The sequence below is a fragment of the Chiroxiphia lanceolata genome, chromosome 7, assembly GCF_009829145.1.
Source record: "Chiroxiphia lanceolata isolate bChiLan1 chromosome 7, bChiLan1.pri, whole genome shotgun sequence".
NCBI classification, from domain to species: Eukaryota; Metazoa; Chordata; class Aves; order Passeriformes; family Pipridae; genus Chiroxiphia; species Chiroxiphia lanceolata.
The window spans coordinates 840467-855617 of NC_045643.1; the positions used below are offsets into that span (position 1 = coordinate 840467).

A 15151-nucleotide genomic window follows, 5' to 3' on the forward strand; every position below is an offset into this window, starting at 1 on the left:
CACAACCCCCTCCCAAGAAACCCCCCCCCCCAAAAAAAACCCCCAAAAAACCAACAAAAAAATCCCCAAACCCAAACAAAACCCCCAAGCTACTATCAAAAACCTTCCTGAGGCTTTTTTACCACAAACTCATGAAGAAGTTTAATGCCGTGGTGCAGGACTATGTTGTGCAGCGTGGTCTGAAAGGTGGGGAGGAGAAGGAGAGCAAGAATTAATCCTGTGGCATGTGGTGAGCAAGATGTTCACCTTGCAGACAGATGCTTTTCAGCAGTTAGTGGGGATGCAGTCCCTGCCTAACTGTATTTACCCAATCCCTGACCTTTTAGATCAGTGGGAAGAGTCCCAGGCAGTCAGCAGACTTGGGAAAAAAGCCCCAAATGACAGAGAAATTTAGACTTTGAGATTGCTTTTTGAGTCATGGCTGCGGGTATTTTTCTCTCTGTGCAGCTGTTGGGAGAGCTGTGGGTGGCTACTGGGAGATGATTGAATCCATGTGACATCCCTGGGGTAAAAAAGCTCTGTGGTGAGGCCTTACAGCAATCCTAACAACCAACAATTCTGACAGGCAGGACTGAATCTGGGAGAGCAGGCATTGGCTCTGTTGTTGAATTCCTTGAGTAGTTTGGGCAGTCATAGCACCCACTGCCCCCAGTGTTATGTGAGAGGTCAAAGGGAGAGGTTGTTGCTCCCAGAAAACTGCTTATAAAAGAAATGAGAAACTGAAATAAAGGGGCTGTTGAAAATTTGAAACGCTACAACAAACAGGAGGATTGTTCAAATGTGGGTGCTGAAGGCTCCTCTAACTGCTTTTAGGTGCCTTCTCAAATGAGCTGGCCATCTGAGAAAGGTTTTAATGAGGTGAAAAGGAGCTAATCTGCTCCAGAAGTTAGGACCAAGGATGACTGCATCCTTTTAAGTCCTATAGCAGTGGCACAGAGGAAAGAGAGGCCCTTAACTTCTGCCTGCTGTCGGGCTGCAGCTCAGGAAGCTGCACGGCTGTGCTGCTCACAGCTGCTGGCTCCTCTCTCTTCCCCGCTCTGCTTCTAAGAGGGGTCAGAACCAGGGCAGTAGTCAAAGTGCCAGAAAGAAGTTTCAGTGGTGATAACCATAGTTTCTACTTCATCTGCAAAGCTGAAAATGGAGAGAGACCAAAAAAAAGTCTGAAGCGCCACAATGATAAAAATAATCCCAATTCCCTCACAGTCAGTCTCATCCCACCCCACCCTTTATTTCTTCTCCAGCAGGAAAATCTTTCCCCAGGATTGCTGGCACCCTTTGGAGGACAGATCCAGTGCAGGAGTCGTGCTGGGGGTCAGAGAGATGGTGTGAAGGGCTGGGCTGGGATGTGGGTTTCTTTCAGGACAGTAAGTTCAGCTCATGGTCTGCCAGAGTTTTTTCCATGCAACCTCAAGCCTACCTTTTAAACTCCTCTCTGATTCAATTTTCCTGCAAGTAAACGGGGTAGTACTTTTCTCTTCAGCTGTTTGGATTGTCAGCTCTCTAGAACAGAGGTTGTTCCACCTCCTGGTCCTGGCTGTAGCTGCTCCCTTTCAGTGAGAGAACGAGCACACATCCTCCTCTCTCTGCTCAGGACCAGCTAGATCTTCCCCTTTGGGTTTCCCATCAGTCAAATCCTATCTCCAAATTGTCCCAATGTGAAAGCACACCATGTGCTGTACCTGTCAAAGCACGAAGCAAAGCTCAGCTTCATGCAAACTCATTGCCTGAGCTGGAGAGGAGCAGGGCAGCTTCTCCTGCACGTCCTGCTGCTGCCCAGCACACATTAGCCAGGCATTTACAAAAAGCCTTGGGACAGTCTCTGCTCTGAGAAGGAGCTCCCTGAAGGTTGTGTCCCAGCCTACAGTGGGTCCCTCTGGACTGCTGGGCTCTCACTAGCAGGGCTTGGCAGTAGGACACTCTGAACAGATCCTGAAAACTTTCCTCCTTTTGTGTTTGGTTGTTTTTTTTTTTTACAAGCAGGGCAAGACCATCTGTTATGCTCTGAGGTCATTAATGATTTCCAGGATTGCCAGGAAATAGAAAATACTTCTGCAGCATACGACATGTGGGGCAAACAAATATTGTCCATACATATGCAAGAACACAGAGCAGGGTGTAGGATTTTATGAAATATTACAGTGGAGCAGCTTCCAGCGGTTTTGCCTGAGGAAGCTGCACAGCTGGTCCGGGCTGTGAGCGCTGGGGAGATGAGCCGGATTTGCATGACAAAGGCAAAAACATCGCAGTGGTCTGTGACCTTTTCCTTGGTGTGCCACGCAGGGGTGCCTTCCCTGGGAAGGGATTGCCTCCACCTGCAGCCAAGGATCTCCAAGGTGTTACCCTGGCACTCAAACCCACCACTTACCTGGAGAGCTTGGTGTTTTGGGCTGTAGCCCAGAAATCCAAATGAAACCCTGCTGGAGCCATTGGGAATGTTCCCATGAAATGCTCAAGGGTTTGCCTTGGATTTCATTTGCTTTCTGCAAATCTGATCCAAAGGGAGTGGAATGACTCTGCTTTGGGATACTCACGCTACCCCTTTGAGGAGCGTTTCAGAGGTTGGGAAGAGCTGGTCTCCAAGCAGAAAGTGGGGCCCTACCAGGAACACAGGGGGTCCCATGGATCTAATCCCCCCAGAAGCCTTAGTGAAGCTCTTGTATGGGGCAAGGCCACTTAGTGCTGCTGTCAGACACTGGTAAACAAATCCTTCCTGGCCTGTAAAGCAGCTGAGAGTGCTCAGAGGAGAGCTGGGATGTGCTGCTGTAGTTTGGCAACGGGCAAGCAACGTCAGCCATTGGCTTCTCTGGGACAGGCAGGATGAGGCTGTATTCATGGATCAGTGATCAGGAGTCTGGCTCAAGTGGGAGACAGAAAGGCTTGTGATAAAATTGTCTGGATGTTTCATCTGCAGCCAGGAAAGGGAGCTTAATTTTCCTAGGCTGGCGTGGGTTTCCCAGGCTTTGACACAACAGTTTTTGTTTTGACATTGTCAAAACATTTCGTTTTTCTGTGCTGCTTTGCCTTTTTGATGGAGATGCTTTTATTAGAATCTGACTTCAGTATGCTATAGACCATGCTATTTTTATAGTATATTAAGTCTGATTTATTGTTTTACTGTTATTGCAACAAATTATCTCTACATCATTAAGAAGAAGAGATTTTATGCTATCAGAAAAAGAAATCAGCATTGCTAGAACAAACTACATTGATATTTCAGGTGGGTTTCGGGCTTTTTTTTTTTGTGGTTTGTTTGGGGTTTTTTTTAGTAATTCACCAATTAATTTCCACAATGCTGTTTTTATTTAATTTGCCTTTCTAAGAGCTTATACAAAAATATTGAGGTTTTCCAGAGAACAAAAACTACACCTGCCAGCCCACCTGAGTGTGATTCTTTTTGTAGGGATAAGCAGGCATTCATTTCACTGGTGTGAGAGTTCCTTTGTAAACCTATTTCATGATCCATGTGGTCTGGCAATAAGAACCTGCAATAATTTAACATTACTGATTTTATAATATGTTATTACATATACTTGACTTACAAAAGCACCCAGGGGGTTTTCACTGAATGCCATACAGAGTCAGAGACAGATTGTTAATCCTCCTATTTTACATGTGGAGAACCTGGGAATGGAGAGAGCAATTATTTTCCAAAGCTTAATTAAAGGGTGATAAAACCTTTGTCCCAGAACTCCCATGCAGCATCAGGACCCCCAGCAGTTCCAAGAGGTCCTACCTCTGCTTTCCATTCTGTCTTGCCAATGTTTTATCCAGATCCCAGCCTTCTATAGAGAACTTGTAAAGCTCTTTCAGGAGCATCCACTCTGTCCTGTTTTAAACTGTGCTGTGTCCTTGAGGAAACAGAATTTTCCCTCCCTCTCTTTTAAACTTGTGGTATTTTCAGCTGTAGCATCACAGGAAATTATTTGGTATGATCCTGCGTAAAACTGTTTTCTCAACAGCTTCATGCCATCGAAAATTCTTACTTTCTGAAGGTTATCCCAAGAGTGATGGTTAGGACATGCATACTTCTGAATTTACTCAGAATTAGAAGCTTACCAGGGTTATTCTAAACTTAAAAACTGAATTTGAGAGTAATAAAGGGCTTAAGCAGCCTATTGTGGTTTGATGGTCCTGCTCAGGTAGAGAAGTGTATCCTTGCACATCCAGATTCCACTGCCAGCAGCCTTTTCACTCCATCGGGGTGAAACTGGATGGAATGGGGGCTGGCCAGTGGGATTGCAATGGGAGGGTAGGGATTGTAATATTTGTGGGATGCCCAAGCAGGAATCTGGTGCAGTGGAGTCTGGCTTGAAGTGGAGACTGCAGCTCCTGCCCTCCCCGGAGCTGTGCCTTCAGTCCCCTGGAAGGAATTAGAGGGAGTTACTCACTGGACTCTCAACACTGCCAGTGCTTTAGGACAGATTTACACAGAGGGTGACTGGAGACAGAACTCCCCTGCAGCAGAGTGTAGAGCTTTCAAAATGTTCTAATCATTCCCCTATTCAGGGAAACCTGCCTGAGGCTTCCCCAGTTTAAATTCCAGATTGCCTTGGAAATCCTGGGGTCTGGGAACATTTCAGTCTGACGTTTGTGCTTTGTGATGTCTTGCCTTTGTTCAGCAGCATTAGATGCTCCATGTAAAGCAAATCCTAAAGTGAAAGATCTTAGAAAAGGGTTTGCCCTTTCTCTATATTGAGAAATACAGTCAATCCTCCAGCTTTTCTTCATATTGTGGTTACCTGGGCTTAGAATAAACAGTCTGTTTTAAAACAGCATGATAACTTGCAGCTTGCCAGGGAGCTGCTTCCTTCAAGTCTCACCTACCAAATGTTTGGGCCAGGTCAGCTCCTGTCTTTGTGTTGTTTGGTTGTTTTTTTTAGCATTCTCTGAGCTTTCTAGGAAACAATTTGTGTTACAAGGTTCTCCAACCAAATGTAGCTCTAACTCCTACACTAAAAACGCTTTTGATGTGCTGTTCAAAGTAAACCCATAGAAGCAGGGTTCTGTTAATAAAACTGGGGAGAAACAAGAGGTCGAGTGATGTAAGTAAATAGACCTTTCCATCTCTTTGGAGCTCCTATTCAAAGGCATGAGGAATTTATCCTGACAAAAACACTAGTTTTAACTATGGAGATTGTTCTTTGAGCCCACAAAGGACTACTTCATGCTAGTGGATTGCATAGCAACACTTACCCACATCTTTCCAGTGCTCCCAAATGTATCTGGGAACAACTATTTTTTTTTCTTAATATACCTTTCCATCAAAAGAAATAGATGCCAAACCTCTATGTTTAATCCTTTGGTGACCTCTAGACTTTTGACAGCTTCAGCATGTCAGTAGCAGAATCATTTGTAACAGGAGATGTGTCGTTGTTTTTATTTATCACATAATAAAAACTTACACTGGGCAGTTCTTGTGGTAATACAAATGCTCTCGTTTGGGCAATAGGGAAATGCAGTGAATTTAAAAGAACTTCACCTGGTAACCTTTTGAGAGGTGTGCAGGTCTTCTGAAGCTTCACACAGAGGTGAAGGTCAGTCCATACCTAAGTCCTCGACTTTTTTTGGTGTTTCTTAGCTTCAAATATCACTTCTGAATAGAAACAGAGGTATTTATTCTGAGGAAGAGGTGAGGGTTTGCACAGGATATCAGCTGGCAAGGGTTATCTTTACCCAAGGAACCTCTGTTTCTAAAATCTGCTGGGTTTTGTTGGGGTTTTTTGATCCCCAGAGGCAAATCCATGCTATTACTTTCTTTTGCACATGGCCCAGTGCTTTTAGCTGACTTTCCACCCTGCCAGTCACATAACTGAGATGATGCCAGTACACAAAATACCACATCTTGCAGAAAACTTATGCCTTCATATGGGAGCACCACACGTGAGGGTTATCTGGAAAAGCTGCTGCCTGCCTTTGGGATGTCTGCCCTGGACATTTGGAATGGGGTAAGATTTACCCACTGGGCTGGCTTCCCCTCTTCTGTGAGGTTTTAATCAGCTGTACCTCTGTCCTGTTTTCAGATTGGTGCCACCAAGAGAAGCATCTGCCTTAGCTGATGGGAAGAGCTGCATGCATTGCTGTACCCAACAGCAATGACCTCTTCCATCTTAATGCAACTCATTGTGGGAAGCCTTTGCTGATGGCATCACAACCTTGTTTTCACCAGGATGGGAGGTAAGGAAGATGACTATGGCTGAAAATCTCATTTGACATGGCCCACCCAGCCCTGTGGTTTGTTTCTCCACCTCTTGTCTCAGTAGCCTTGAGCTGCTTCTTGGTGTGGGGACTGCCAGTGGTGATGGAGAGATGTGCTCATCTCCTGCCAAAGATGTTTTTCATGTGACCACAAACCCAGAGCAATCCTGTAATGCTCACTGTTCCCTGCCACTTCCTCTCTCCTCCCAGTGTCCAGAAGTGACCTTGCAGAGGCCCTTTGCAGGTTTTTCAGGCCTCCAGCAAGGTTACTGAGCCAAATAATTTGGCTTTCTCTCCAAGTCTTGCCTCTAACTGAAATACCTCAGCATGGACAATGTGTCAGCCATGTGGGCCTTCAGCCTGGCAAAACACAAGATTCTGGGTGCCCTGAAACCTCTGTCCCACTGTTCTTATGTAACCTGAACTTATAATTTCTATCAAGGGAGCTTTGAATTAAGAGGAGCCTGTGGTATTCTTTAGAGATGAAAAGGAGGATGTCAGAAACCCCGAGCTGGCCCCAGCCTGTTGGATATCCAATAAGTACTGGCTGATGGGAAGAGAGAACGTGGGATAGTCTCTGTGGGACCTTCTCCCTTCTTTCCACTCCTTTGGCTCTGTGCCTTTTGCCAACACTTTCCATATCTGTCAGCCTGGTGACACTCTTGCCAAATTTCTCCCTTGGTGAACAGACACGGTCATCAGACTCACTGAGCAAAAATCTTGCCCTGGTTTGGCTCAGGCCCTAACTGGTCACTGTTCCCAGCCCTCCCCCAACCCCTGCAGAGATTTCCATGCCCACAGACGCCTACGGCTCTTTCAGAATTCCAAGCAGCCCTGTGAACCAGTTACATCCCCATGTTCCAAGGGTTTTCCCTTTCCTCCAAATGACTCACGGCGTATGGGGATAAGAGGCCCTTTCTTCTAGAAGGCTCCCAAACACATTGGAGATGTTGCAGAGAAGGACAAAAGTCATCTGGAAATTACTGTGTTGTTGGTAAAAAATGCAAAATATTGCAAAGTGGGATTTGTCTTCCCAAGGGAATGGTAGGCTGTCTCAATCCCTCCCACATATCTTTGGACAGATTGACTCACCCTGTGAGGCTTCTTCTTTCTCTTTCCATCAGATACAGAGTCCTGCATACCTAGCTTAGGTGAGCATTTAACTTGGAGGACTTTTGAAGGACTCTACATTGTTTTAATTTCTCTTTTCAGGAGGGTTTGGTGCACTCTGTAAGTCAGATAGTGTGTGAAATGGGTGTTCAGAAACACTGAACCATAGCCTCAGCTCAGCCTAGCACAAGGCACAGAGAAGTAAAGGGCATTAGGAGCTTGCCCAGGCTCTTTTTAGACTCCTCAACTTAGTGGGTGAGGATGGAAAGAAAACAGCTACTGGGGTAGATGTGTGGAAAATGAGCATCCAGGGACACTGGGTATCACTAGTCCCACTCTGTGAGGGAAGCACAGGTAGAAGCTTCCCTGGTTTGTGAAACTCCAGACTTGGGAGTCTTCAGTTATTGTAGGAAAACCTGTTATATCTGTGACAAGTCTCAGAAGTGCAAATATATTCACCCATTATGGGTCTCTTCACTGCCAAGTGGTACCTCAGTGGGTTGGTAGTAGCCCAGCTGCTGAGCAGTGACTTGTGCTTTAATCATAAAATAAATCACAGAATCATAGAATGGTTTGGATTTGAGGGGACCAGAAAACTCATCCCTTCTACCACACCTTCCTCTATCCCAGGTTGCTCCAAGCCCCGTCCACCCTGGCCTTGGACACTTCCAGGGATCCAGGGGCAGCCACAGCTTCTCTGGGCAACCTGTGCCAGGGCCTCCCCACTCTCCCAGGGAAGAACTCCTTCTGTAATGCAGTGCAAGAACAGAGTAAAAAAAGTAAAACTTCTTGTTTTAAGCCAGGCACAATTATCTGGGCACATACAAGTGATGTTTGGAGATTTGGGGTTAACGTGTGTATCTGAAGGCAGTTTTTGGATTTAAAGATCAGTTCTGTATGCTGATGAGAGGAGGCTGATTTATTAAAGATACTTTTCTCACAATTTTTCATACTTTTGTGACTGCACATCCCTACTGTCTTAAAGAACAGCCATCACTTTAGCTGTTACATCATGAGCTTGATATCTCTCCCTGGGAAAAGAAACACTTTTTTAGGGAAAAATGAAAAGGGATGGGAGAAAAAAAAAAAGAAAGAAGGAAGTGTTTGCAGAAGTTCAGAAAGCCTCAGATTCCTCTGGGGTCCCCAGCTGTGCTGTATGTTGTCCCAGCTGACCGCCAGATATTTCTGCTCTGCACATTAATGCAGTCACAGAGAGATCGAAGCAGCTGCCCTGAGAGTGCTTTGGGCCAAGTGTGGGTGTCCTACCTCCAAACAGCCCTGAGCCCTGAGCCCCCAGCCCTTTATTCCTCCCTCCTTACGGGCCTGGGGCTGAGCACAGGCTCTCTGGAGCTCACTGTGGCAGTGCATTAAGTGATGGACAAATCTTCCAATGCCTCGTGGTCCCGCTGGCCTGGAAGCCAGATCTGCTGCTGGACCATTTTGGTTGATGGAGTGACTTTCTTTCCATGTTGAGAGCAAGAAGGGCAGTACTTCTCTGATGGTCCCATCATACCACATGTGCTGTGCTACCACTCTTCACTGAGGTGCCTCCTCTGGAGACAAATGCTGGTGTGTGGCCAAGCACTGATGGCCTTGGGACAGCCCAACTAATCCAGTGTGTTAGGAAGGCTCTGCCAGATTTGTTGTCCCGTGGGGTTGGTTTACTGCTCTGATGTTAGCTTGGTCCAGCCACTGGCATGAAGCCAGGTTTTGGTAGGTGACATCTGCAAGCAGAAACCCTTGTCACAGCCCCCTGCTTTCCTGATGTCCCTGAGGAAAGTCCGTGTGGGGCTGTGACTGTGCAGGGGAGCAGGGCTGTGTGCTGCAGCACCCTTGGGGGGGGGTCTCTGCAAGGTGGCAAGTTCTGTCCAGACCCAATATTCCAGCACTGGAACAGGCTGCCCAGGATGTGATGGAATCACCACCCCTGGAAGTGCTCAAAAGGAGTGTGGATGTGGCACCCGGGCACATGGTTTAGTGGGAACGTGGCTGTGCTGGGTTAATGGTCGGACTTGATGGTCTTGGAGATTTTTTCCAACCTTAAAGATTGTGATTTGTCACTGAAGAAGCACTGCATGGCAGAAGTGCAATAAAATGAGTGCCTGACATATCACCCTTGATGAGGTGAGGATGTAGGGGGCTGGGCTGACCTGGACTGGCCATGCACATGGTTTACCTGCTTTTTACATCTCTGAGTTTGGAGCTGCTGTGACTGGCACTCAGATTTCCTCCTGCCCCTGTGTTATTCACTGTCCCTCAGCCTTCTGTGGGGTTTTGTGTCTTTGTTGGGGGACTCTGTACAACCTCTTGTGGTTGCTTGTTATGCAGCTCAGATCAAAACCTTGTCACCAGCCAGTAAATGATTTGAAGCAGTATTTCACATTTGCACGGTATCTTTTCACTCTATGAAGGAGATGGTTCTGAAATCATAGAATCACAGAGTGGTTTGGGATCTGTAAAGATCATTTTAGTTCCAACCCCCCTGCCCTGGGCAGGGACACCTTCCACCAGAATCAGTCCTCGTATCTTGCCTTTCTCTTTTTAAGTGTTTTTAAGGAACCATGACTGAACATAAAGGGAACAGGGAGATCTGCTGCAAATTGAAAATACTGGAGACAGTAAAGTGTGTTGTGCAAGGGCTTCTGTTGGCCAGAAGAAGTGAAATAACAGCTCACTTCCTAAAATGGACATATCCCCACATTTTGTTCCTGGCTGAGGAGAACAGTACTATTTGCCATAGATCTGACAAGTACCAGGGCATTTTGTACCCTATAAAATTCCTATAACTTACCTGAAACTGCCAATAAATTGACTTAAACCTAAACAGTGTATCTTCCTTGAAAAGAAGCCACTGTTCTGTGTTATTTTTTTGTTTGTTTGTTTGTTTGGGGTTTTTTTTGCTGGTTAGTCTGTTACTGCTTATATTGCTCCCAGATTCCCTGGGGCTCAAATGTTTTGGGCACGTTGTTAGAACAATAAATTAAAATTGGAACTTGGAAAATCCTATATTTGGAATTTATTTGCACAGTTAAGCAGCAAAAGACTGTTCCTTGAAAGGGGAGAGCAGTCAAGGTCCACCCATGCAGTGTGGGGAAAATGACTGGTAGGTGACAGTGGAGGAAACCCAAATATACTGTGGGACTCCTCACCCTGGGAATGATCCGTCATTCCATCCAGAGGAGCAGGTAGCCTCCCTCTCTCTGTTTGGGATCCTAAGATTGCAGCTTTGTTTTGATTTTAATTTTAACTTCACTCACCATTTAAGCCTTCCCCAAGACTTTGGGCAACATGACTTTCCCGAAACCTGAGGTGCTGCTCATGTTCTTCTGTGACAATTTTTACCTCTTTTTTTTTTTTTTCTCCCCCTTACATGGCTGCAGCAGGATTGTATCACGAAGATGTTTCCAGGTAAGTTATTTAGCCAGATAGCACATTTGTTTAGCAGTAGCTCTGGACACCAGTTCCTTCCAGATGTCCTTGAAGCTGGCAGTGTCTTGCTCACAGTGCATTAATCGTGCGGCCTCTGCCCTGCCAGAGCTTGTGGACAGCATTTGTCCTGATGTTGCTTCCAATACATCTGAGCATTTTTATCCATTTAAGGACTAGGGACTTGAATCACTTCTCCTTCCATATGAGTTTCCCCATAGTTTTAGCCATTTGACCAATGCAAGCTCTTATTTTGTAGTGAATTTTTTTCCACATTCATTTGTTCTTTCCTGTTACAACTTGCCCAGCCCCTCACCACTCCAGAATTTGCTCTGCCATGCATTTTCTTCCTAAAAGCTCCTTGATGGTATCTGTGGACCTATTGTCTTGGCTTTCTGGAGCAAAACTCCTCTCTTTTGGGATGCACCATGTGGAGTTTCACTGCTTGCCCCCACAGTCCAGCTCAGCTTGGCCTTTCATATTTGTTACTCCTTCAAGGGTCTCAGCTCTGCTTGTTATCACCCACCTCATACCCCTCCTAGGGTCTGGCCCCCCATGTGGCTCAGTGGAGATTTTCAAGACCTTTAAAAGTCTTCAGAAACGAGGTTTTTACAGAACTGATGAAAATTGCATCCAGTCCACGGCTTCTCTCCACAGCTTAGTTTCAGAACCAAATCTGGCACCAGCCCAGCCCAAACTGCACATCATGCTTCCACACAGATGTGTCCTCTGGCATGTCAGGTATGGATGTCCAACTAAATTAGAGCTAGTTAGCAAATCACCCAGTTTCACTGTTCTGTTGCACAGCTCTCATTTACTCCTGTCCTGAATGTGTGAGCAAAATCCAAGCAAATTTAAAGCAATGTAGTTGAGCTGCTTCTAGCAGGGTGCAGGTAAGGAGCAGATGTCAGGACCAAGAGGGACCACATGACTGCTTCCACTTTATGGTTCCACTTATTTTAAGGCCAGGGATCAGGAACAGGGATATTTGTTCCATGAACACATTAGTTGAGTCATTCATGCACATCTGACCCTGATTACTGAAGTCATTCTATGGATTAACCCGTTATGTATCTCTAGGGATAGATATATACATGTTACATAAAGTCAGTGTAGTTTTTCAGCAGAAAAAAGGGGCAAAGTCCTGCCCTGATCCATGCAATGGACATCTGCAGCCGTGTCTTCCAGCACAGTGACCTGGGCATGGAGCTGAAGGGCAGAGCAATGAAGTTTGGTGTGCGGAAACCTGAATTTTGGCTGCCCTTGCTCTGGGGCAAGACTTCATTTCAAGCCCCTTTGAGCACTACGTGCAGCAGAGACAGGTTCAGGTGGTGTCAGCAGGCCAACTAGGAATTCCTGCTCTAAAAACAAGGGAAGCATTGAGTGGGTTTTTCTTTTGCTTTGTTCTTTCTTTCAGAAGAAATAAAAATGAGAGTGAAAGCCATAGCAGTCACTGGGATTGTGGAGCTATCCACATTTCATACACGGGTCTGGGATCTGCCCTGAAATCCCAGCCCATGGGGAGTTCCCAGTCCTTCCTGGGAAAGGATTCACAGATATCAAATTCAGTATGAGATTCAGTATGAAACCCATAACACTGAAGGGAATAAATTAAAGAAAGACGACATGAGTTTTTCCTTAAAAAACCCTATATTTAAAGTAACATCAGGATTTTCCTGAGGTTTGACTCAGTTTATTTGGGAAGAGCTGAGGCAGACATGGAAGAATAGCTTCCCTAGGGGCAGTGGCAAGGATGGAGCAGGAGACCAGAGGGATCTGAGGTCTCCAGCATCACCTGCTGTGAGAAGGGAGGATCATTGCCATTTCCTTGAGGCAGAGCTCAAGGAAATTGAGAAAGGTGGGAAATACCCTCTAACAAAAAGTTCTTTTCAAAGTCTTCAACTTGTGGGTTTTTCCTATGTTCAATCCTTTGGCCTGAAACTGCAGGTTTTTGGAATGGGAGGTTCCTTTTTTTTTGACTGGGAAGGTGTGTGTGTGGCTAACAGGATTCCTGGGACAAATGTGTCTCCAGCCCGTTAGCTCTGGGCTGGGATTCAGTCCATCAACTGTCTTTGAAAGCACTTGTTTTCATTTCTGTCCTCCTTGGCACAGGAGGGACACAGGCCATGACTAAACTTTTCTGGCTTCTGTGCCAGTGCAATCATGTGAGAGGTTCAGGACTGAAGAAAATACCGAGGCCTCGCATCTGAAATAGGAGGGATTTTTGCATATCAGATGAAAATGAGCAACCTCAGGCAAAAATCCAGGAGAAAGACGTTTCTCTCTCTGAGGGGCACAAACCACCCAGCAGCACTTCCCAGCACTGGTCAGAAGCAACAGCAAGAGCAAAGGGTGGATGCAAAGGGCATTTGCAGCCTTTCTCCTGGGCTGGCCCAGAAACCTCTGCCCTCATCTCCCAGCCCCAAATCTGCCTTTTTCACCCCAAATCGGCCTTTCCCACCTCAAAATATCCCTCCAGGCTCCACAATCTGCACCTTCTACACAAAATCTACCCTTTTCAGCCCCAAATCTGCCTCCAGACCCCAAAATCTGCATTTCTTATCTCAGAATTTCCCTTTGCACCCCAAAATCGCTTTTAATGCCCAAATCTTCCTCAGATCCCCAAATCAGCAGTTTTTCACTCCAAAATCTGCCTCATATCCCCAAGTGCATTTTTTAGATCAAAATTTCCTCACAAACCACAAATACGCTTTTTTTTTACCCCCAAATCTGCCCTGGATCCCCCAAATTTGCATTTTTTACCGTAGGATTTTCCCCACCCCCTGCCCCCATAAATCTGCCTTTTCACCCCAGAATCTGCCCTGGACCCCAAAATGTGAATTTTTTTTACCTCAGAATTGTCTCTCAACACCTCAAAATCTGCCTCAGACCTCCAAAGTCTGCATCTTCACCTCAAAATTTCCTCCCATGCTCCAAAATTTGCTCTTTTCACCCCCAAATCTGCATTTATTTTTTTTTTTACTTCAGAAATTTCCCCCACACCCCAAAATCTGCATTTATTTTTTTTTTACTTCAGAAATTTCCCCCACACCCCAAAATCTGCCTCAGACTGCAAAACCCACATTTTTTTTACCCGGGATTTCCCCCCCCCCCCCCAATTCCACCTTTTTTTTACCCCGTAATGTGCCCCACACCCAAAAATCTGCACTTTTAACCTCAAAGTCTGCCCCTTTTACCTCAGGATTTTCTCCCAAGCCCCTAAATCTGTCTTTTTGCCCCAAAAATCTGCATTTTTTTTTTTATCTCAGGATTTCCTCCCGCACCCCAAAATCTGCCCTCCACCATCACCCCCCTGGGGTGTCTCATCTTTATCCTACTGATTGCCAGAATAACATCAGGAAAATCATGGAAATAAATGTATTCTTATCCTTGATGCTGTTGGATGATAATGGAAGTGAAGGAGCTGTGGGAAAGCGGGGTGATAAGGAATGAGGGGTGAGACTGAGTAAGTCCATCTCTCCCTGTGCATTTGCTGACCCCAGCAAAGGATGGATGCTCCAGAAATAATGAACTTTTATTAAAAATGAAGAAGGAAAGCAGGAATCGCCTTGGTAACACATCCCTGGGTGCTGGGTTTTCCCTGGTTTCTTGTATGTGGAAGGAGCTGGGAAACCTTGTTGCCAGCCAGCTCAGCACTGTGCTCTGGGAGTTTTCCTGCCCCTGTCAGAAGTGGGGTATTCAGACTTTCACTAATTTGCTTTCTTTCAAACTGTTTCATAGAGAAACTTGTTTTCTCCTGTCTGGATTTTCAGGAGAGGGATGATCAGGGTTTTCAGCTCTGAATGGGATCAGAAGTGGGACAAGGACACTTTTTCCAGCGTGGCCCAGCAGCGTGTGGTCACCTGCCAGCTTCCCGCCCCGAGTGGCTGCCAGGAATGTCGGGCTCTCACATCTGGCTTTCATTCTCTGAGAAATATTGTTTCATCCAAAAAAATTACGGAGAAAGCAGCTAAATAGCAAAGCTTTTGGGGACATGTTTTCAGCCAACCCCATGCCACTGGGGGACGGAGGAGTGGTTTTGTCTTCTCATACAGTAAACTCCCCAGGAAATGAGAGGGTGCAGAGTTAAATCAAAGCTTGAAGTTTTCCCAGATTAAGGTATTATTAGATTAAAGTACTACTAGAAAGCACCAAGTTTCTTTAAGCCCAGCTTGGGCAGTCAGTTGCTGTTTCAAGGAGGTGTTTGGCCGTCCCTGTAAAACATGAGACACCTCATGACGCAGTAAAGCTCTCGGCAGAAAATTGCGTCAGTGAAGTAAAGGAAAAAGATACTAATTGGAGGAAATTACTAGAATTTCTGCCTTGGATCAGCCAGTATCCACCCCTGAGTTTCTGAAAAATGGCAAAGCCAAGGACTTGGAGAACTGGATGAGTTACTGACTTGTTTTTACTGTGTCCT

The 15151-nt window shown here is 45.8% G+C and overlaps 1 long non-coding RNA gene across 4 annotated transcripts in view; it reads left to right on the plus strand.

Annotated features, from left to right (window-relative positions):
• LOC116789831 overlaps window positions 1-10181 on the plus strand; it is a 44340-nt gene extending 34159 nt beyond the window's left edge. For all 4 annotated transcript variants that reach the window (XR_004358172.1, XR_004358174.1, XR_004358176.1 and 1 more), the window contains exon 5: window positions 9852-10181. This is a non-coding gene — a long non-coding RNA (uncharacterized LOC116789831). The remainder of the gene's footprint in view (window positions 1-9851) is intronic.
• The last annotated feature ends 4970 nt before the right edge of the window (window positions 10182-15151 follow it).